This window comes from Ambystoma mexicanum, chromosome 13, assembly GCF_040938575.1.
Source record: "Ambystoma mexicanum isolate Mex_15411 chromosome 13, UKY_AmexF1_1, whole genome shotgun sequence".
In the NCBI taxonomy this organism is placed as follows: domain Eukaryota; kingdom Metazoa; phylum Chordata; class Amphibia; order Caudata; family Ambystomatidae; genus Ambystoma; species Ambystoma mexicanum.
In genome coordinates, this window is record NC_090938.1 from 767,746,411 (window position 1) to 767,771,041 (window position 24,631).

At 45.6% G+C, this 24,631-nt stretch overlaps 1 long non-coding RNA gene across 1 annotated transcript in view; it reads left to right on the forward strand.

The window, feature by feature from the left end:
• The window catches only part of LOC138521925 (uncharacterized), a 58,457-nt gene extending 36,159 nt beyond the window's left edge, over positions 1 to 22,298 (forward strand). Inside the window, exon 2 of the long non-coding RNA XR_011283176.1 lies at positions 21,853 to 22,298. This is a non-coding gene — a long non-coding RNA (uncharacterized lncRNA). The remainder of the gene's footprint in view (positions 1 to 21,852) is intronic.
• The last annotated feature ends 2,333 nt before the right edge of the window (positions 22,299 to 24,631 follow it).

Consider the following 24,631-nt stretch of genomic DNA (forward strand, 5'->3'; position numbering starts at 1 on the left):
CGAGAACACTGCCATTCATCATCTGGCGGAGTCAAGGAGCTGAGTCCCAGTCTGCCCCAGTCTGCTCCCAGCCCGCTCTCCAGCTCTCTCCGCCTGACCGCATACTCTATTGGATGGCGGCGGCACGAGAAATGACTCTGTCTGCAGACGGCCCATTGAACCGGAAAAAATCCTCGCAGCAACGGCGCACGCCAAATCCTTGGTCTATGATGAAGGAAGCCGTTGGTCCCAAGGTAAGCAAAGCGACTGGTCGCGTGCTTTTGGCTGCGAATGGTTTAGCAATGACTGTGGCGACAATTTCCTCACCGCTTCCAGCCTCGTCGCAGCTTGACGAGTTATGTGCAGCATCGGACGTTTCAAGTCCACTCGCTCTGCTTACCGTTTATTCTGCCATGATAGCGGTCTTTCCTGGAAATCTCTGTCCCTCGAATGCCTCTGCCACTACTGCCGACAACAATCGAGCTGCCCAGTGCGAACAGCCTGTAAGCTCGCTCGCCGAGGAATCAGATCTGTTAGTCTGCAGCGCGGACAAGGCAGACCTATTGAGTGCATCTAGTGCTCCTGTCTTCAGTCCGGCTCATCGGTTTGATGACCTGGCGCCTGCTACACAACAACTATTGCAATCTGCCTCTCTGGCTACAGTGTCCTCAAAGACTAACAACTCTATGAACCTTGTTGTATCAGCTACTGAGAAAAGACTCTTGTCCCATTTAGTGTCTGATGAAGAGCTTTTAAAAATCTCCAACCTTGCTGTGGAAAATCATTTGGCGCCCTCATTGTCTTCCAAACACCCTTTAAAGGCCCAATGGGTGCTTATGCCGACGCCTGTTTCCACTTTTCCTTCTTCTGCCAAAGACATTCTGATACAGGAGAAAACCTCTAGTTGTCTTTCTGCTCATTCGTGCCATCCTCAGTTTGGTCCAGCCGATGGCAAAAACATAATGAGGCCCTTTGTTACTGTTCCAGGCCTCCTGCCTTCAACAAATCCAATTTGGTTCCTTAATCGATCTTAGCGGACTAAATATAGCAGGTCGAGTTGCGCCAGGAGCTGTATTTGAAAGCACTGAACCCGACAATGATAGCGCTCTGGCATGCCAAGCACCTGATGCTGGTCGACTCTCCACGTCGAACGCTAATGAACAGTCTATAGACGTCCATCCACTTGGCACTCCTCGGCCATCGGCTCATGAATCTAATCCACCTCCTATTCCTCCTGACCGGAGTGCGATAGCGCGAGCTAGTCGCCTACAAAGAGTCGCAGAGCTCAAGGCAAAACGCACCTCCACCATTCCTCCCTTGTGTGCCAATCCCATGTTGAATGCTAGTACTCCGCATTCCATGCTGCCGCAGTTTGGAGAAGAAAGGCAAGTGCCAAAGTATGCCAAAAATGTCTCTACCTTTAATCCGCACGACAACTTGGATAATTCAGCTTGTTCTTGGACACCCCACGACTTTGTACCTCAACCGCTTGGAATTTCAACGGAGGCACTTTCACAGATACACAACAATGTTCTAGTTGCCTCTGCTGTTGCCCTAGTCCCGTACACAAACATTTTTGAATCTCTGATAGGGACAATAAGTGATCAAGGCGCTGCAATATCTAATCTAATGGCAAAAATTGATAAATTTGAACACTTCAAGTTTCCTACAAGCTCAAATGGTGTCAAATGCTGAAAATGCGTCGAGATGGCAAGACAGGCTAAGTGACCTAGCGGCACGACATCACTGCCAAAATGATTCCCTAATGGAGGGCCTGCTGGAATCAGTGAAATGGATGAGTAAAAAATGCCACTATCCCCTCCCAGGGGCCCTCCAACACATGTGACAATTCACTTGGAATCTTACATCCTGAAGTCGTGCTTGCTCGCGCTACAGCTGCTAATGAGCCAGTCAAGCCTGACCAAATAGTGAGCTCCATGTCTGCCTCTCATGAAGATTTGAATCCTAACCTGAACGCTCAAGGCCTTGTGCCTCAAGCAAGTGGTCTCACAGCACACGAGACACCGATTCAAGGAAATGTACCTGTTCCAATTGCTATGTCAGCAAATTCTTTCAACATATTTAAAGGTCCTGCAAAAAACATTACCACAAGTCTTGAAATTAAATTGAAAAAAACTTCGGAAAAACAAGCATTGCATCCCAAGAAAAAAATGATACCCCCGAAACAAATACAACAAAAGGTTAAAAAAATGTATAAGAAACATTACTACTCCAAAGAAGCCAAGTTTGTTTATCCGACCAGCTCATACAACTTCTGCGACAATTACTGCCACCAATGTACCATCAAGGTTAACAGAAGCTCCCATGATACGTTTACGGATTCCAGCAAAACGTCGGCGAACAGCATCAAACGACTCCTCCATGGGTAATGCGACCTCAGATGCTTCCACCGACTTATGCAATCTATCGACCTATTCGGTTGATCTTGACAGCTCTTTCAACGCTTCAATGGAAGCACAAGCTGTCAAATTAAGTGGGTCGAAGTTGATGAGGAGTTCCGAGGCAAGTGTAACCCCGAGGATACCGCAATCGGGACCTAATGTAAGAAAACTCTCTCCTCCAATCAAGAAGGTTCCTCAGCAATCCTTAAGCGCAAAGCTAAACCCTAAACATACGCTGAATCAATTAAAATCGCGATTGCCTCAAGTTCAGCGAGTCTCCAGACCTGTCAATCCCGAGAATCCATCCTGTAAATTGAAAATTCGCCTGCTAAATATTAATTCGGATGGCAACGAAGTAAACCTAACTCGAGCAAACATCTTAAAATTATTCGCATGTATTCCACCTTTTGAGGGCCATCTCATCAGACGACATTAAAATTGTGGAAAACTTAACTGAAATGTCATCCGACCAAGTTCTTCTTCATATTTCATCTGCTGCAGTGAAAAATATGTTTCTCCACGCAAATGAGGATTTCTTGCTTTACGGTTTTGACCTCACTCTTGAACCTTCTGCCACGAGACCCGTTCCATCTTTCAAGGCAAACCTTGACTCAGAAGAAAGACACAGAGCCGCTCAGCGATCAGCCCTGCATCAATCTCTAGCTTCATCACCTGATATTCTGGATACCGCCACACATCAGTCTTTTGAAAGAAGGGCTAACAATGTGAGAAAATTCCCAAATGGACCACGAAAATAACAATGAGCCAACGCCATACAACAAGAATTAATCCTGTTGTCATGGAATATGAGAGGATTCAAGCATCTGTTCAAAACATTCCATGAACCTTTGGAGGATGTGTTCGTCATATGTCTGCAAGAAACGTGGTTACGCGATCCCACTACTCGCGATGGATTCACCATTTTGATAAACCCGGCTGGTAAAAACCCCAAGGGTCGTCCTTTTGCAGGCTTGATAACACTTTTGAAAATCCAGAATTGGTGGTCGCTAGTAGCCTCTTCGAATCCAAATCCTTTTGTGCAAAGCACTCTGATTAAATTATCGCTAAGATCCTCCTGTTCAAACCTCTTAATAATCAACGGATACTGGAATCCCGCAATGATTTCATCTTCATCCTTCATCCCGTCAGTATTGAATGAAATCGACCACACCTTTATAGCCTATGACAACGTCTCTGTGATTGTTTGTGGCAACCTTAATTGCAGTTGGTTTAAATTTGATCCAGCTACCAAGTCAAATGCCCGGCTTCCTGATGACGAAGTTATCTCTAGAGGACAAACTTGGTCTAGCGATCTTTTAAAACGCAACTGTCAGATGTTGAATGGATCAATAAAAGGTGATCTTCCGCCAAATCCGACGTGGCATAACATGTCGCGAACAAGTACTCTGGACTATATCTGGGCCTTGACGGGTATTCTTGACAAAGCCATCTCTCTCAACGTGCAGCTAATGTTACTTAGTGATCATGACCTGCTGCGGTTTGTTTGGCATGAAGAGAAAGGTAACACGTCAACAAACTATTCCTTCCAACTACAAACGAACGCCGCGGGCAACCGATTGACATCCAACGGATCTGCAATTGCTTCACTAACCCACAGAATAAATGCACTCCAAATAGTAGAATACACGCCTTTGCTGATAGACGACACATTGAAAATCTCGAATTCAAGAACTTTTGGGTCATCGCCGAAACATCTATACAGTGCTGAAATAGCATTGGCAAAAAAACTACTAAGGAAAGACCTTCGACTAATTAAAAGAGAGCTGAGTGACCCATGCAGCAAGGCAAGGAAAGTCAAGGAACGGCAGCAAATATATCGAATTGGTTAAGATCCCATTCGATCATCATTGACCAAGGACGCGCAGAAACAATGCTAAAGTTATTAGCACTGAAAAATACACGTGAAATCTGGGCCATCTTGAATATGGGCCGATCCAAATCCACTCGAGTAATTTCTAATGAAATTACAAGTAACAAATGGCAAGAATATTTTACTTCAATTTATGAAAAACCTGCGTGCGAAGAATCCACGCCGTCTGATGTGACATCCGCCATTTGGGACATTACACCTTCCTGTAAAGAGCTTGAATGTGCAATCGTTAAGCTGAAGAATTCGAGAGCTGCTGGACCAGATCAAATTTCAAATCTGATGCTCAAAAAGCACAGAGTACACTGGGCCAAATTCATCCACGAGCTGTTTCTCCAGATTACAAATAGTAGGAAGCTTCCTTCCTCTTGCAATTGTAGTCCCTATATATAAGAAGGGCAGTCGGGCTGATCCTGCGAATTATCGCCCGATTGCCCTTCTCGATACCATCGGGAAAATCTTTGGCTCCTTCTTGCGCCAACAGTTGGTGAATTGGGCACTTTTAGCTGGTAAATTCGACTGCCGTCAAACAGGCTTTACGAAACATGTAGGTCCCGATGTGAATCTCACAATCTTGTCATTTCTAAAGTTGTCAGCAATGGAAGCGAAAAAAAGAATCTTCTTTGCATTTGTTGACCTTCGACAAGCATTTGACGCCATCAACCGCAGCAAATTATGGGCAAAACTACGTTCCTGGCAATGCCCAGATCATCTGTTGGCACCCATCATTGCCCTGCACTCTAACACTTCCATCCAAATAAGAGTGAACTCACAGGGTGACCTCATGTGCGAGAGCTTCAGGCTTCAGAAAAAAATGCCTTTCAGCCACAATGGTGGCGCAGCACCTGCGAGGCATCCCTTTAATCAAGTGATGCACGTGGGCCGGCGCCACCATTATGGAGAAACGTGAGGCCGCTGGAAGCAGAGGATTTGCTTTCTAAATACTGAAGCTCCCGCAGATTCGCGGGAGTTTCAGTCTTTAGGAAAAAGGCCTCTGCTTCCAGTGGCCTCACCCTTTCAGCCTTAATGGTGACGCTGCCCCTCCCCAGCTGGCGAGGCGCAGCACCACCATTAAGGCTGAATAGGCGAGGCGCTGTCCCCTGCCAGGCAAGCCTATACAAAATAAATGCAGAGATCAGCACCCTCTCCCCCGTAGGGGAGAGGGTGCTAATCTCTACAAAAGGCTGCCTGGCAGGGGTGCCAGTAGCCCATTGAGCCGGGGCTCGTCAAGGGGGCATGGCCTAACGGGCCATCAAGACCCCTGTTGTTAGGCCACGCCCCCTCGATGGGCCCCAGCTTGATTTGTAGTGCCACTTAAGGCACTGGCTGGGAATGACTGGGACCACCGTGGTCCGTGATTGGTCCACGTCTGGCATGGCTATATGTGAGCAGGTCTCTCATTGGGTCCTCCTCGCTTTGGCGCAAAGGAGATTCTGTATAAGAGAGGGGCCCAAACACCCATACCAGGCCGATCTCTTGAGTTGTCACTGAACCTAGGATAGGATCCAAGCATCCTGAAACTAAGAAGCCGAGTCAAGGAACCGCTGGTGACCCGCTGGAAGGTTTGGCACCCTGCGCCCGCTGTTGTCCCGCAGGACCCCCCTGCTTCTGATTGAACTAGAAGGTCTGCAAAGCCGCTTCGCCCCATTTGAATAGTGGGACGAACTATTCACGGCACCTCAACCTTAACCTTCAAGTGAGCCTTTTCGGAAGTTATTCCTGGGCCAACCAGTGAACTGACCAGCTTGCGCAGGACCTTTGCTCTGGAACCACCGCCATCTCGAGTTAACTCTTGAGACTTTTGAGATCCTAAGTACTGGGTCCAAGGCACTATCCTGCTGAGTTTCATGCACCTACGCACACTAGGTCTGGAATTAGGAGAGTACGCCTGAACCCGAGTACACGCGGTCACCGTGTCACCCAGCTGTGCGTACGAACGTTGTGGATGCGCTGCTGCTGTGCCCCCCCCCTATGCCCTGAGACGAGCTGCAGTGAAATCGAGTTGATCCCTTCACCAGGAGGGGAGAAATCGCCACTGTCCCGCCACGGAATCATCCCTGGTACTCAGCCGCTGCAGAGCCGCTCTTTTGCAGCATTTGAACCCGCAACTGAAGTGGACTTGACTGCTGAAGTTTGGTCCGGAGTGCGCCTTGGATCGGTGAGTAATTGCAACCCTTACTATGGCCCCTGGCGCATCCATCAATTTATACACATGAGTGTCCGGTGAGGGCTACTCACCTTTATCTGGGGCGACCCTCCTCGAATAGTGGGAACTTATTCATCACTGCCTCACCTGCCTTCCTGAGCTGCTACAGCCCCTGCAAGAGACCCCTTACTGTGTGCCATTCCTTTAGGCCTTTGGTTCTGTATATATGTTCTATAGTAGTGTGGTTTTGGTTTAAGTATTACTGTTGATCTTTACTTGTGTTTGATTTAAAAGGCCTTTAATAAATGTGTATGCATTTTTTATATATACCTGACTAAGAGTAATTTGTAGTGTCCTTCACTGTGTGTGCTCATTGTGGGCTTTTGATCACCCTCACCCCTCCTGAGACCTAGTCTTGACCGCTGCCAATGCTACCTTGATTGGTCTGACTTGTCCAGAAGGTTACCCTGTTCCAAGAAACTAGTCTGGCCTTCTGAACCTCTGCCCACCAGGTCAGAGTTCCAGAATACATCTTAACAAATTGGTGTACAGCGGCGGGATAGGATCGAAGGTACCCAGTGTTGCATACTGGTAAAGGTGCTCAGATTACACTTACCCAGGACATATAGTGACCTTAGTAGTAAAATACTGTAAAAGCTAAATGACCTATCTTATAATATTGAAACAGTTACCACATAACCTTAAATGCTTCTAGGTTAGAAACATTGAGAATGCTATGTAGTGAGAGAGGCTTGCCTGCTCAAGGTACAAAGATTGAAATGATCCAAAGGATCATGGAGTGGCAAGAGTTGCACCTCAATGCCATTACCACAGATGACAGTGCAGAATGTGGTGGAGCTGCACTCACTGACAGAACCGACAGTTCTATCGCTGCACTTGTCCATGATGACAGGGATGATGTAAAGTTTCCTCTGCCAGCTCCGATGCTAATACCACATGCCAGTTATCTGGGAAAAGTGACACAGCAATCCAACCTCCTTTGGTACCACTCACAGTTGTGGGGGTACCATTTGAAAGGGTAGGGATTGACATTGTTGGTCCCCGTGACCCACAAACATCCTCAGGCAATAGGTTTATCCTGGGGCTGGTCGACCGTGCCACCAGATATCCTGAGGCCATCCCAATGAAGACTGTGACTGCCAAGTCAGTTGCAAAAGCTTTACTTGGCACATTTTCTAGGGTTGGCTTCCCTAAAGAAGTTGTGTCTGATAGGGGCAGAAACTTTATGTCAAAGTATATGCAGGCCATGTGGAAGGAGTTTGGGGTTACTTACACATCTTTCTCAGCCCATCACCCCCAAACCAATGGTCTAGTTGAGAGGTTTAATAGAACTATGAAAAGCATGATGGGGGCTCTGGAAGAACCTCAAAGAAGAACATGGGATCTTCTATTACCATGCATGTTGTTTGCCTACAGAGAGGTACCTAGGAGGGTGTTGGTTTCAGCCCCTTCCAGCTTCTTTTTGGTCTCCCTGTAAGGGGACCCTTAGCAATAGTCAAGGAGGGGTGGGAGATGCATACTCCCCCTATCACTACCAACATAGTGCACTATGTGCTAGGACTCAGAAAAAGAATGGTACTCCTGATGGGTCTGGCTAGTGAGAAGTTGAAGGCTGGGCAAGCTCTGGTGAAACATTGGTATGACCAGAAGACTTCCCTCATAAACTTTACACCTGGTTAGCAAGTCCTAATCATGAATCCTATAAGGCCTAGAGATTTGCAGGACACATGGTCAGGCACTTACACTGTGGCGGAGTCACTGGGTGAGGTTAACTATTTCAATTTCAATTTTCAATTTATTAGATATACATGTATAACACAATACATACATCATTAACATACAAGCTTTGCTTGTCCAAGTGTTAAAAAAGGTCCATAACATGTTAAAATACATTCTCCAATACATTTAAAAATTTCAACAATTTTAAAATAGAACAGTGCTATAAAGTATATCAGGTTAGTCTCATTGTACTATAAAGTATATCAGGTTAGTCTCATTGTACTATAAAGTATATCAGGTTAGTCTCATTGTACTATAAAGTATATCAGGTTAGTCTCATTGTACTATAAAGTATATCAGGTTAGTCTCATTTCCTCTCATAAAATTCATCCACAACTCATTGTTGTTAAGCACATCAATAGAGTTGTCATATGATTTAAAATACTTCGATCGCAAATTCACTAGACTCTCACAATTCATTATTACATGGTGGAGGGATTCAGTTACATTATTTCCGCATAGCCGACAGTTCCTCTGTGCTTGAGTTAATCTCAATCTCTTTCCTTTCATCTCCAATACTTCAGATGCATTGAATTTAAGCAGCTAGTAAGTGCGGAATGTTCTAGTGCTGCGGTACGCCTTTATATACATGGGGGACATCGTTCGAGTTAATCTCTCTTCACAATAACTACCACTGTGTGCCAATGAGGCCAGGCTCACCCATGTTTTCAGTTGTGGTGTGGTCCATGTTGGATCACTACCCTGCCTCATGTTCATATTTTCCATGGAGCCCATAGTACCACCAGGCACAGCTCCATCGAGACTCAAAAGAGCATTCACATACGGGACAATGATTGTGTCCGTCTCCAGTTTGCATAACTTTCCATATGACATGACACATTGACTCATATCTGCATATCGTATCCCCAGGATGTTATACTCCACGTACAACTATTCCACACTCACACAACTGGGCAATCAAAACAGTTTTTGTTAGTATCTTAGCTTCTAACCTCACAAGGCGAGTGACAAATTTGTGGCCCCAAATTTCAACTGCATCCATGAGGACTGATAGTATTTTTGCCATGTATATGGTGATTACCGCAGCAGCTGAGTAGCCATTGTTTCTCCCGATAAAGATACTCAAAGTGTTGGTCAGAACAAGACATCTGGTTTCGAGAGCTTTCCATTGTTGCTCCCATGTTAACTTTTCATCAATGATGATACCAAGGTACTTGTATGTGGACACCTGTTCGATCATTTTGTCAGCCAAATTCCATTTATATATTCTCGGGCGGCGTTTACCCAAGAAGACCATTATTTTGCTTTTTTCCACATTAATAGTTAGTCCATTCTCCCCAGAGTAGCTCACTAGTGAATTAAGCATGTGCTGCAGACCTGCTGGCGTGTAATCAAACAGCAGCAGGTCATCAGCATATGCCAACCACCCGATTAGTACATTTTTTACTTTCACTGGATTAGCTTCGGGGATAGAAAAGGCTGCTTTCATGTCGGCCAAATACAGGTTAAAGAGAATAGCGGCAAACATGCACCCTTGTTTGACCCCACATCTTGTTTCCATGAAATCGGAGAGTCTGCCTGCTGCGTTTAGTCTAATTCTTACTGTTGTGTCAGTATGTAACAACATCAGCATGCGCAATCGACCCAATGGAATGCCCCAAGAATGCAGTTTATGCATTACCCTGTCAAAGGCAGCGGGAAAATGGATATACGCGCAATAGACGTCAAGATTCCTTTTATGCCATGCGTCTTCTACTCCTGTTGTTAGTATCACCAGGTTATGGATGGTGCTTGATTTATCCCTAAAACCAATTTGATTGATTGGGAGGATGTTGTTTTCCGTAATCCATGTGTTGAGTTCTTTTAACAGTACTCTTGTGAAGATCTTAGACGGGATGTCCAGAATTGCTAGTAGTCTAAAATTTGCTGGTTTAGCCCACACCCCCTTCTTGTGGACAGTGAGAATGTTACTTGTTTTCCACGAGGGTGGGATCACCCCAGTAGTACCAATTTGTTTGAATAAGAGGAGTAGAGCTGCAGCCCATAATTCTGGTTGCTTTTTGAGGACTAGGTTACATATCCCATCCAGACCTGCAGCGCGTGAGTTTTGTAGACTTTCGATTATCACTATGATGTCTAAAGCTGTAGCCTTACAGTCCCAGATCACATTTGGAATTGGAAGGATATGCCCAGGCGACCCGACTCTTCCTAGAGTTTCTTTAATGTATTGTCCCCACATTTCTTCTGTGATGCAATTAACAGTCAGGTCACGTTTTCTGTTTTTGCTCAGCAATTGCCATATCCCTTTGTTGTTGTTTAATAATGCTTCTCTAGCAATATTTTGCCATAATTTAATCTCATTATCGCTTTTGTGTTTTTTTAACCATCGTTTATGGTTTTGTTTTAAAATTTTAACGGTACATGCAACTTCAAATTCAGACAGCCGAAGGTCATTTGGCCTTAATATACTTTTTATGGTGGCGCGTAGGACCTTTTTTGCTTCATTTATTTTTTTGTCATTCCCCGCACGTATTGGCAAGACAATATTCGAACGTTCACCTACTGTTTTGTAAGTTCTTACTTCTGCCACAATAGATTGAATCTTACACATGAATTCGGAGTAGATAGGGATCAGCGAGGTGTTGCTATTAATTCGCAGCTGACCTTCCCGTATGAATTCTGGTAGTAAACGCGTCACTACTTGTGAGGCTTTTTCGACATTGTGTTGGTGCCAGAGAATACTTGTGTAAACCCTTCCATTGGCATCATACACAGGGGCTTCTTCTGTTTGCATGGGATTCACCAAGAGGAGACATAACGGCAGGTGGTCGCTCTCCACTCTAGCGACTAGTCCCATGTCTCTTATGTGACCTAGGCCCATGAAGTTTGCATAAACGTAATCTAGTGTTGCAGCCGCCTTCCCCTCAACTCTAGTGAAGGCGTTATCTGCATCACTAGATGTGTGGCCATTAAGTTTAACTAATTTATGTGAATGTAATAGCTTATGCCACCGAATACCTTGTCTCTTATAGGTTATCTTACTTGGGTCAGATCGTCGCGGATGGCCTGGCATCATTGGTGTCCAAATCACCAATTGTAGCGTTCAGGTCACCCATTAGCCATATGGGCTAGCGCTGGTTATAAGCCTTTAGCACCAGGTCGACACAGAGCGTATTAGCTTTAGTCATTACCATATTTGGAGGGTCAAACACGTTAATGACCACAATTTTGGTATTAGAATAGGAGAGTTGTGTTACCAGCACATTCTGCGTAGACGTTGCTAGTTTTACAATCGTCCAGGGGGAGGAAACAGATACTAGTAGCCCTCCTTTCGGTCTACCAAAGGGACCTTTGGTGGCCATTTGGTGTACAGTGCCTCTGTCGTCTAACTGTACTTCAGCGGTTAGCCATGTTTCTTGGAGCGCTACCACACTGAAGATGGACATATTGGATATTAGGCCATCATCTACAAACACATGTGTATGCCCTCTAGTGTTCCACGAGTATAGTAGACAAAGTGAGTTTGGTCATTGTCATTGTCGTGTTTCTATGAAGTGTTTTTTAAAGGTCAGGGGTAGCCATTGCCAGTTGCCTTCTCATTCCCCATGATGTATGCCAAAGTGGACTCAGCTTCACAACACACATTGGTAATGTATCGGTTCATAATTTCAAGCTGATCTACTAATCTTATGTCATTTGTTGTAATAACTCTCAACGGGACAATGGATTGGAAAATGCATAGGACTGCCGCCCGATTTAGCGGAGCAATAGGCCTTTCCTGATGGACTTGGGTGATTGGTAACACTGGCATCCTCTGATTCTGATTTGTTTTACAGGGGCACTGTTTCTAGGGACATCAGTAGCAGAATTACCCATCACCCATTCCTCCGGAAGTGTCGTTTGCACCTTTTCAACTAGCCCAGTCGTAATTTGTGAAGTACTTGCTACAGTTGCTGGCTTCTTCACAATAGTTCTCTCCTTCACAGCTAATGAAGCTGGGACCTCAATGATCTCATCCCATGTCATTCCTGCTGCAGGGTTAGGCTTTTGTGAGGTCACTTCTTGGGAGTTATTTGCCGCTTGGACCGGAGTTGCGATTAGCTCTTGCATTACTTTTAGGATTTTTTGTTTCTTTCTGTTCACTATTCTTGTTTTGTACATGAACGCATGGTGTATACACTGGGCTCTCTTTTTCCCAGCTTTTACCCCACTTTGCACAAGAAGCCCACTTGCTAGTTCACTGCTCTTTCCAGCAGTTGCAACTTTTTCCTTTTCAATTATTTGGGCAGTTTGTTCCTTGTTTTGACACCCTTTACACTTATTCTTCCTCATGTTTGTGTGGACCAACAGCGATTGGACATCAATCTTAGTTTCCAAGTGATTACATTTCGCCAGCAACATGGATAAAAGATTTTCTAGTGCATCGAACATGTCATCAGAATTCATGCTAGCGTCCATAGCATTTGCGCTATTTGACTCTCCCAGTGCAATGTGTGCATTCGGGGCGAGGGCTGTGGCCTTCCCTGTATCAGGCCACCCCTTAGACCCAAAGCCGTAGATCGCTGGAATTATTGGGTCATATGTTATGGGGCCAGGTACCTTTATTTCATGATTGCTACTGGATATTACCTCAGCCTCAACACATTCCGTTTTTAGGTCTCGCGTTGGGGAGAGTAATGGCACTTAGGGGGCATGATATGATATGATATGATGCGGCATTTATAACGCGCCTATACACAAGTGTTTCAAAGCGCGACGAGGCAAGGGAGGGGGAACAGAGGGAAGACCGACAACGATCTTACTAGGCCAAGTGTCATTCAGATCGCACAAGTGCAAAGGAAGGTGGGGGGGGGGAAGTGCAGTGCATGGGATAATAGAATAACAAGATAAATAAACGGCCAGCAGGTGGCAAGTGCAGGGTGAGTGCAGAACAAAAGTGCTAGTGGGGGGACTGTCGGGATACTGAAAACATTCCACAGGTGCAGGGGTTGCCAGGGAGGCAGTGCAGGCGTGCATCTGGCAAGGCTAGGGCCCGAGATAAAATGGGTGGCCAGGTAACCAGTGCAGTTTCAGTAACAGCCAGGACTTTAGCAGGGGAGAGGGGGAGAGAAAGCAGAAGCAAAGAGGAGGGTTTTCAGGTGCTTCCGGAACTGCAGGTGGTTCTCCTCAAGTTTCAGGGAGGCAGGGAGGCTGTTCCAGAGGGAGGCCCCAGCCGAAGAGAGAGATCTGCCACAAACTCGTTGCTTGGAGAAGCGACTGACCCTGAGGGAGTTGGAGGCGGATGAGCGAAGAGCTCGGGAGGGAAGGTAACTTGGAAGAGAGAGTTGAAGGTATTGTGGCCCCAGACCCCAGAAGGCCTTGTGGACGATGCAGAGGGTTTTGAACTTAATCCTCGCAGCCACTGGGAGCTGGTGCAGAGATTTCAGTCCTGGAGAGATACGATCCCTGGGCTTGAGGCCAAGGACAAGTCTCGCAGTCCTGTTCTGGATAGCCCAAGTACTCAATGTCATGTTCTTCCAACTCACAATCAGGCATATCAATTGAGCTAGATGCAGTTTTACATGGCTCATTGTGTATCAAAACATCAGTCTGATTTTTAGGATCAGCATATTTATTCGAGTCAGTACATTGGGCATTACATATTTCTGCGGTGGGCGCAGCCACTCTTGGGATAAATACTGGTGCTAGGGGATTGGGTACAACAACCCTTGGACTTGGTAGGTGGGTACCAATAACCATATCCCTCATGGTTGTTTCTACAACACTACCGCCTAGTTTTAATGGAGCTTTACTGCACAATACATCAGACAATAATTTGCTGCTTAAGCAGCCCACTTCAGATGCCAACGCGCATGCCAGGTCCTCGGCAGCTTCGAGTTGTGTTATTCCAGTGGCAGTAATACATTCTTGAGACACAATTGGTAATTTGTTAAAATATTCCGTAATCACATTACCTTGTATTGCAGTTTTTTTTGGTCTTGAGATCATTTTCGGTATTTGAGTAATCACTAGTGGCAGAAGGAAGAGGGTGATGGCTAACACTTGCTAATTCTAGGACTGGTCACAGAGCTGGTCGAGGAAATGCTTGGGGGGAGAACTTCGAGAGGTGTGGATTATATCTCCATTGTAGACTCACACCACACACGTGGGCCAGGAGCAGTAGTGGCAGTGGTGGCTGCAGGCTTGCCCGCTTGCTCCGCTGCGAGCAGCGAACAGCCACTTCCCAGCCACTTCAGGAGGGCACGCGCAGGAGCGCACAGGGGCTGCTTTTTATGAGGTAGTCAAGGGGGCATGGTCAACCTAAGAAAAGTACATATAATATGATATTTAGGCACTATAAAACCTGATGATGAGTTATAATTAATTTAAAATTGCTAAATTAAGATATAAGTAGTCCATTAGGTAGAAGTCCATGGGTGTAAGCCGTACCAAGCACTATTCTGGAAACACGTGTAGGAAGTCCTCCACAGCCGAACAGCCACTTCCCAGCCACTTCAGGAGCATGTGCGCAGGAGCGCTCGGGGGCTGCATTTTATGAGGTAGTCAAGGGGGCATGGTCAACCAAGCACTATTCTGGAAACACGTGTAGGAAGTCCTCCACAGCCGAACAGCCACTTCCCAGCCAGTTCAGGAGCTATTTAGTGGACCTTGGAAGGGCTGGTTAGTCTCCAAAAGTGTTCCATGTAAATAGGCTGAAGGCATTCATCCCAAGAGTGGAAATAGCTGCACTGCTGTTGGCTTCAAATGTAGAGGAGGAAGAGTCAGAACCTCTTCCTGATCTATTTCCAGACAGTCCTTCAGACAGCTCCATTGAGGGTGACCATGTGGCCCCTCACCTGACTTCTGTTCAACAAGATGAGGTGAGAAGTTTGCTGAGGCAGTTCTCCCCCTTGTTTTCACAAGCTCCCGGTTTGACACCTTGGTGCAAACATGACATTGTCACAGGAGATAGTGTACCTACTAAAAGTAGAAGATACAGAATGTCGAGTAAGGTGAGATCTTGCATCAAGACAGAGGTCAACAAGATGTTAGATCTTGGAGTGATTGAACCCTCCAGTAGTCCTTGGTCCAGTCCTGTGGTTTTGGTTCCAAAGGCATGTACCTCTGAGCTGAGGGTCTCTGTGGATTACAGGGCTCTGAATACTGTCACCAAGACAGATGCACACCCTTTGCCTAGAACTGATGAGCTGGTGGATACTCTGGTTGCTTCCAAGTACCTCAGCACATTTGACCTCACTGCAGAGTATTGGCAAATAGCCCTAGAAGAACATGCCAAGGAGATGACAGCTTTCACAACACCAGAGGGTCTTTACCAGTTCAGGGTAATGCCTTTTGGGTTGAAGAATGCACCTGCCACTTTTCAGAGACATGTGAATCATGTCCTTAATGGGTTGGATGAATTCTGTCTTGCATATCTGGATGATATAGCAGTTTTCAGTGCCACCTGTGAGGATCATGTGAAACACCTCAGAATTGTGTTGCAGGCTGTTCAGAAGGCCCACTTGACTATGAAGGCCAGCAAGTGCCAGATTGGTCAAGGTTCAGTGGTCTAACTTGGACATGAAGTAGGTTGAGTGAGGATACAGCCTCTACCCAGTAAGGTACAAGCAGGACAAGACTGGCCTACCACCACTACACCAACCCAAGTGAGAGCCTTTTTAGGACTCACAGTGTATTAGAGAAACCTTATGGCAGACTATGGCACCATAGCTGCCCCTCTGACTGCTCTCACAACTCCAAATGATTGTGAGAAGGCCTTCAATGGCTTAAAAGATGCCTTCTGCCAGGCCCCTGTTCTCAGGGCCCCTGATTACCAAATACCTTTTATTGTGCAGACAGATGCCTCTGACACTGGGATAGGAGCTGTACTATCACAAGTAGATGAGATGGTTAAGGAACACCCTATTGGTTTTAGCAGTCGCCAGCTTAAGGACAGAGAGCTCAGATGGTCCACAGTAGAGAAAGAAGGTTTCTCTGTTGTGTGGGCCCTAAGGAAGCTGAGGCCCTACCTCTCTGGGCCCGACGTCACTGTGCAAACTGACCATAAGCCCTTAAAGTGGCTGATGAACATGAAGGGAGAGAATCCTAAGTTGCTCAGGTTGTCCGCAAGCCTGCAAAGATTTGACTTCACTAGTGATCACAGGCCAGGTGTTCAACATAGCAATGCTGATGGGTTGTCCATAAGGTTTAACCGACCTGAACAAGAAGCTCATCCAGGGTTAGATTAGTTCCCCCTGTCCATGGTCTGGGAGGCGCGAGTGTTAGGAAGGTTTTCCATTTGTGTGTAATTTCCCTTCCAGTTGTGAACCCCCCCAACTTTTTGCTGTTGTCTGATCATCCTAGCCTGAATTTTGCCAGTGGAGCAAAGCCTTCTGCTGCACTCCGCTGGGTTTTCGCTCACTTTGTTATGGGGAAACTGACATGACCTTAAAGACAGTCAGTACTGGCAGACTTTGTTTCCCTTAGCCTTTCACTCTGTTTCAAGTTCTTTGCAACATTTTTACCACTGCACAAAGTACCTTACAGTATAGTGCGCGGGGGTCTTCCTTTCGTGTCTTAAGGCCCTAGACACCCTCTAAGGATTTTTTGGTAGAAGTACAGATGTACCTTGGACAGCGCTGGTGGCAGCTGTTATTTTTCTCATATTTTAAATCCTTTCTTTCGGTCCATATCGCGTTTACCGCGTTTGGCCCTGGACAGTGGCTTGGCCCCAAAATGGCCATTCCACGAGGTCCTTTGTTCTGTCCTTTGGCCATCTTGTCCCTTTGCCTTCCCCAGGTCGAGCAAACCTGGGTCAGTCTTTATTTGGTCATGCATTCTCCTGCGAAACACCAAGCTTTCCCAGGCTTACTGCGTGCCTTGTGTGTGTGCCTCAGGATGTGGGCTAGACTGTCTAGTTCCAATACACATCCTGGGTGCCAGAGAGTCTGGTGTGCTGGGAAATAGAGTACACAGAGTAGTTTTTCTCACGTGGTAATAACCTGCGACTGGTATAATGTATGGGGTGTTCCATTCCGTCGCAGACTTGGGACAGAACGGCTCTTAATCCTGTAAGGGAGGCGTCTGTCTGTAAAACAAACCTCTTTGAGAAGTCGACTACCTTTGTTTTGACATGGTGTTTGCTTCAAGATGTTATAGCATACCTTGTCGTCCTCGCTCCACTGAAGTTTCTGGGGTTCAGAGTTTTTAAGTTTCTGCAAACTGTGCCGTTTTATCCCAATAGTTGGGGATAAACCTACAGTAATAATCGATTAACCCAAGGAAAGCTCTATGATCTCTTTTGGTCTTGGGAGTTGGAGTATCCAAAACGGCTTTTACTTTTTCATGTTGGGGCTGTACAGTTCCATTGCCTACGACGAAGCCAAGATATTTTATGGCTGATTGGGCTAGCATACATTTGGCTGGATTTCCAGTTAAACCAGCATTTCTAAGGACTTTCATGATAGTATAAAGATGGAAAAAATGGTTTTCCCAGGTCTTACTATAAATGACGATATCGTCAATGTAAGCCCCGCAAAGTCCTAATAGGGTTGTATGACGTTATCAATAAGACATTGGAACATAGCTGGTGCACTGTGTAGGCCAAAAGGAAGGACCTTAAACTGGAATAACCCTAGGGGTGTTGAAAATGCAGTTTTTTCCCTATCTGTCCCATATACGTGGACTTGCCAGTACCCTTTTTTTAAGTCTAGGGCTGATAAACTAGGGACAGCCACCTATCTATCAATTGGGTCATCTATACGTGGCATGGGATAGGCATTAAAGACCGATATGGCATTGACTTGACGAAAGTCAATGCAGAATCTCCAAGATCGGTCGGGTTTTGTAACTAACACGAGAGGAGAGGACCATGGGCTTGAGGAAGGTTCAATGATATTACCCTTTAACATTTTGTTGACTTGCTCAATCACTACCTGCTTTCATGCCTCTGGTAGGCGATAAGGTTTTAGGTGAACTACTTTGCCTTTAGGTGTTCGAATATAATGATGGGTACCTTTTACTCTTCCTGGTTTTTCCAAAACTACGTCAGGGAAGGAAACTATCTCGTCCTTCAGATCTTCTCGTTAGTGGTTAGATAACTCAGGTGAAATTAAATCAAAGTTATCTATGTCCTCGGGAACCAGGCAAGCTAGAACTTTGGCATTGGTGGCTGATGGGTTTTCTTTCCACTCTTTTAGAAGGTTAACATGATATGTGGACTTTGTTTTCGGTCCGGTTGGGCTATTTTATACGTGCACGTTCCTGTTCTTTCTATTATCTCATAGGGTGCGTGCCACTTGGATACCAGTTTGTTTTCAGAGGTGGGTAAAAAGACTAGTACTTTCTGTCCGATTGAATAAAGATTGTAAATTTACCTTTTTATCGTAACTGGCCTTTTGCTGGTTCTGGGCCCTGCCCAAGTGGGTACGCACTAAGTCCCTGACTAGTTTCATGTGTTCTCGCATTCTAGCGGCAGTTTGGGTTATTGGAATGGGAGCTTCCTCGCTTTCTTCCCAGGTTTCCCGGTGCATGTCTAAGACATCTCGCGGTTCTCTTCCATAGAGTAGCTCAAAGTGAGAGAAACCTGTGGATGCCTGTGGGGTTTTCCTTGCTGCAAATAGTGCCCATGGGATCATTTGGTCCGAGTCCTTCCCGTCTTTGTCTACAGTTTCCGTAGAATGAGCTTTAAGGTCTTATTGAATCTTTCTACCAGACCATCGGTTTGGGGATGGTACACAGATATTCGCAAGGTGGCAATGTAGAGTAGCTCTTTGACTTCAGCCATAAGCTTACTCATAAAATTTGAACCTTGATCTGTTAGTATTTCCTTAGGAAAACCAACCCTAGAGAAGTACGGTAGAAGATGTTAGATCTGCTAAGCAGTATTATTTCGCATTGGGAAGGCCTCAGGGTATTGAGTAGCATACTCCACGATCACTACGACATACTTGGTCCCCAGCTTAGATGTTTCCAGAGGTCCTATTATGTCCATGCCAATTCGTGAGAAGGAGACTTCTATAATTGGCAACGGGTTCAAAGGGGCAGGTAATGGAATATGCAGGTTGGTCTTTTGACATATCTCACATGTTTGTATGAAGGTTTTGATGTCAGCATGGAGGCCTGGCCAATAAAACTTTCCACTAAAATCCTCCTGGGTTTTAGTTCGCACCAAATGTCCTCCAGTGGGATGGAAATGTGCAATCTCTAGCATGAACTTTTGGTGACTTTTAGGTATTGCCAGTGAGTTTTTGTTAACCCTTCAGGGGAGGTTTTTTTCCTCTAAAGTAACCCTAGTTTCATGAAGTAAAAGGGACTTCCCTTCTCTAGGCCTTCGTCTTCTGGAATAGCTTGCAAAAAAGCTTCAGCGAGAGCGGGATCATTTCACTGCGCAAAGGCTAGGTCGGGGTAGATGGTGGGTTCCTCTACTTTCCTTTCTTCAATGATAGGGGATTTATCGGCTTCTTCAAAGTATACGTTAACTGTCTGTTTCATCTGGTTCACTTTCTTGGAATTGAGGGAACAGAGCTCTCTCTAAAATTCCATGGGCAATTTGGTCTCCCCACCTCAAAAGCGACTTCGCCATGATTCTGTAATAGAACCTTCACATCTCAGCGGAAGTCAGGATCAATAATGCCCGCTAAAACGTCTATCCCAAACGTACATGCTAAGCGAGATTTCGGGGCCAAACCGTATATAACATCCCGGAGGAGGAATCGAAACTAAATCCTTAGTAATCATTCCTCTTTTCCCTGGGGGAATGGTAGCTTCCCTACTGCTACAGATATCAAACCCTATTGATTCCTTGGTGGCAATGGATGGGCTGGAGGCTCTCTGACTAAGCTTTTGAAATTGTAGGGTTCCCCAATTTGTTTCAATTGAGCCGGATCCCACCACTGACACCATATGTGAGAAACTCATGGTGACCAAAAGTAAGACTGACACAAGTGAGCACAGTTCAAGGGTGTTTATTGAACAATGAAAATGGTATGCTGGTTGGAAAAACTCCTAATCTAAACCTCAATCTTAGATGTGGACAGACGTCGACCATCAACTAAAAATAAGGCAGTCCCAGTGATGTCATGTCAAATAAAAAAGGCCTATACTAAGAAACCTATTGCCAAACCTTACAACTACGACAAAAAGCGGTGTGGGATAGTCTTCAAGAAAAGAAAGAAGTGTTCTCAAAATAATAAATCGGCCTGCGATAGCTTGGGTCTCCCTTCCCCACGTTTCTAGCACAGGTTTAAGGTGGGAGCTTGGAGCACAGCACAGTCTCGGGCCTCACCAGCACGAGACAGCCGTTCCAAGGGCAGTTCTCAAGATGTTGATGGCCAAGTCTCGTTTCCTTAGAAAGTCTCTTGCCTTCGGGTCTGAAGTGTTCAAACAATAAAACCAAAATGTTCCTTTCTCAAATTAAAGTTTGTTTCCAAAACTCGATACGGGTGAAGGTTTCACCTCTGGGTCCCCCTCTTCTGGGCTGACCCCTTTGTATTGTATCACTCTGTTACAGTTCAAATGCTCACGGGATTCACGTCCCTTTCTTTTATTCACCCGGTGGGATTCACTTCCCCTACTTTTAGCCAACTTGTGGCTCAAAGTCTTTCGATTTTACAGGGCTTTTGCTCAACCCTCACATATGATTACTTTGCTTCCTTTTGGTGGCCTTCCTATGACCTTCTGGTTTCTGTAGTTTCTCAATATGGGGCTCGTCCACTGATTGTGCTTAATCGCTGGGCTTTTAGCTTCTTTGGAGTCAAGGCTGGTACCACAGGCACAGGAGTCTCCTCGGCTCTGCCTTATCTGCATAGGCTCGCCCCGTGTACCGTTGGCATCTGCAGCAGGACACTTTGACTATTGTTTGCAGTCTCAAATTCTCCTCCAAAAAGGTTCTGTGTGTCTGGGACGAAAAGGGCAAGGTCACTTCTCTCCTCGACACCCTCTCGCCTCCCGCTGCTTTTCTCTTTCTTTTGAACCGCCATGTTGTAGCCGTGTCGATGTGCTGTCTGCTGTTTTTGCCTCTCTCATACTGTGCTCTCTGGCTCCACCTTTTATCCCTGTGGGGACGGGAAAGGGCCGTCAGGTGTGTGTGGTTTTGATCAATTTCCTGACTTTGCCTGCCCTGGTATTGGGACATGTCAGGTAAACGGCTCTTGTGTTAGTCTGTTGTCCGTTATGTTGTGCGAGAGTGTTCGTGGTGAAAAGTGGGGGGGTGCAGGGGTTTGGAATGTCCTTCGTGAGAGGATGTGGAAAAGGTGTTAAATGAAGGGGGATACCGCGTCTCACCCATAAGTTTCCCACTCCCCAACGATCCCCCCATCCAGGTGATCCTCCGTCACTGGTCCACAGTTCTTGCTCTGGATATCTGTATGTTCATCGTTCCAAAGAAGCTAGGGACGTCATCTTCGTTATCCAGGTGGCCAATGAGATCTGGTTATCGAAGTATCTTATAAAATCTTGGATGTACTGATGTTGCAGGAAATGTATTGCAATTCCATAGTGCGCATAATCAAAGTATTAGAGCACCGACTGGCCTCATTCACAAGAAACATACATTTATATTTTTAAGGCAATGCTCTTCTTAACGTGCATACCTAGAATGGAAATATTCTAAAAGTAGGTAAGAAAGTATCAACATTTGTCTTTCCATTGCTTCACTGATCCTAAAATGGGTGCATTTTGTCTTTAATATTCCTCAGCAGAGAACAAGGCGTCCATGATGAGAAAACTTGGCGTCCATGGTGACAGAGGTGGGTTCCCCATCCTGGGAGAACATGCCTTACCATTCCGCGAGTGGAGGTTCTCCATCAAAGTGAAAACATGGCGTCCTGATCAAATCGATTTTCCAAGACATTTACTTCACGTGTTCCCTCTTCAGGGAAACCAGACTTTCCGTTTCATAGAGAATTATTTGGGGGAAAATGAATACAGGATAACAATAATTGAGAGATGGAAGTCTGCTGAGCAGTATACAAGAAGCTGGTGATGACGAATTCAGCATTGTCTAACTATTATTCTATCCTGGTATATACGATTATTTAAAATGATTAATATTGCCCTGCTTTCCTATGTTAGATATTTAATGTCAATATGTGAAATTCAAATGAGGCTATAAATAAAAATTCTTTTGATTGGAGGAAAGCAATCATATGTTTTCATTTTTTTTACAATATTGAAAGCTATGAGCAGCAACAGGGGCATGTTTTGAATGGGGTAAAAGAAGCAATGTCTAAAATGGCCGACACCTTTCTAAGCCTGATGATACAGTGAGTATTGTCACTGCAGTGCTATCCTATCTCAATGTTGCGTAGTTACATTTGAGTTGTGATGTCATTTCTACATGGGGAAATTCTCTTTTCTGCCCCCTTTTTGTCAGTCTTTTTATTTGTGAAGCCACCAGAGGAGGGGGCGTTTAGGGGCAGAATTCTCCTTTTGGGTGTGGGAGGGGTTTGTGGGTGTTTATTGGATTTCTAGTTCTTAGAGATCAGCACTCCTCTAACCTCGATACATACAGACAGACATGAGTTTGGGTTGTTTCTTGTCAAAAGCAGTGTTTTTTTTCAGGAATTTATAAAGCTGATTAAGGCTTGGCTCACCTCTGCCCCTTTCTCACCGTTTCTGGTGAGATGGTACTCACATATTGCTCACTTTTACTTGATCTCTCACAAGGTACACACTTGGGCTCATCACCAGCCTCCTCACACCTGCATCTGTAGCACTTTCTCAAGTTTACAGGATTAGAGTATAACCCGGGCAGTACATACAATGAATCAAGTTACCTTGCAATAAAGAAAGAAATAAGGCACTTCCCATGACCCTTGAGCTTCTGATGGCAAGAAATTCTCTTGTTACCAAACTGCCCCAGTGCTTTGTGCTGTTGTTTTTTTTTTTTTTTTATGAGAGAAAGTGTGTGTGTGTGTGTGTGTGTGTGCACACACGCGTGTTTGTATGTGTGTTCTTGACGTCTCTCCATGTCTCTGTCTACACGTGTCGCTCTTTTTGTGTGCGTCTCTCCCTCCATATATATCCTTGTCTCTCCTTACCGCTCTCTCTCTCCCTATCTCTGTGTTTCTCTCTGAGACTGTCTCTCTGTCTCACGCTCCCTCGCTGTCTATCTATCCACCCCCTCTCTCTCAGGAGTCACGCTGTCTGTAGTGTGCAATGTATTTTCTCTTTCCTCTCTCACCCTCTCTCCCCTTCTCCCTTTTGGGTCTGTGCACTGAGTAGGAGTCTCTTTCGCTGTCTCTCAAGTCCTTTCTCACCTTCTCAAGTCCTTTCTCACTTTCTCCTTCTTGAGCCTGTCCACTGAGGCGAGGTCCCTCCCCTAGTCTCTCTCTCATCCACCTCCCAAGAGTACTCTTGCTTAGGGTGACCAGATGCCCAGGTTTTGTTGGGACTGTCCTGGAATTGGGTGTTCCGTCACCGCCCCCATCGTGAGAGCACTTTATATTTTTGAACTCCGTCCTGGTTTTTGGGAGAGATCAAGAGGGTGTTTAGTAGCTGCCAGCGGCAATTATGCACAATCTTGCACATCATACTGGGTTGCAACACGCTCGCAAGTCAAAATATTATTTTGCGTTCCAATAAATGTTATAATTGACTTTACAGGTTGGCCTTGAATCACCAGTCTTAACAGTTGTAGCACTGTTGAGTTGCATGAGCTGTCGGAGTAGTACATCCTGGATGTGTGAGGAGGTGGGGGTGAACCATGTCTCTGTGATAAAGAGTGCATCTAAGTTAGGTGGTGATGAGGTCAGCAATGTCTACTGCATTTGGTACCACAGACTGAGCATTGATGAGCATGAGGGTGCATGTGTGTTTTGGAGGTGGTATGTGGGTGGTGATGAGGGCTTTGGTTGAGGTTCTGAGAGTTGGACGTGCATGGGAGCAGGGTGTGGACTGAGTGTTTTCATGGTAGGATTGGATGGTAAGGGGTGAGTGAGATGTGATGCACCTGCTGCTTGTTTACCTGGGAGTGCGTAGAGCAGGGGATCCATCCCTTTCCAGGCCCTAACAATGGAAATGGGCTGCCCAGAGGGTGTGGAGAATAAGCATCAGAGGGAGAGGACAAGGCGTTGGACAGGATCCCCAGAGTAGCGGATTTGTGAGCCTCACAGCCTATAATTATTGTAAGCAGGAGGGTCACTGGAAACATGAGTGCCTTAACAATAGGCTCCAAAGGAACTTTCCATCCCCTACTCATAAATCCACCCGATTCCCTAACTCGAATGTGCCATGATTTACCCCGAGCAAGGTATGACCTGCAGCCCCAGATGAAGATCAGAAACTGGACAGCCCAAGAGGAAAACCTCACCATGAATCCATTGATACCTGTAGATCAGGAAAGTCCCTCTGTAAAGTGTACTATTGAAGGGCAAACCATTGCATGTGTGGTAGATACGGGATAGTAAGTCTGCCTAATGATCCGATTGTTTTCCTGTTGTCCCTCTGCCATCTACTATGATTAATACAGTGGGT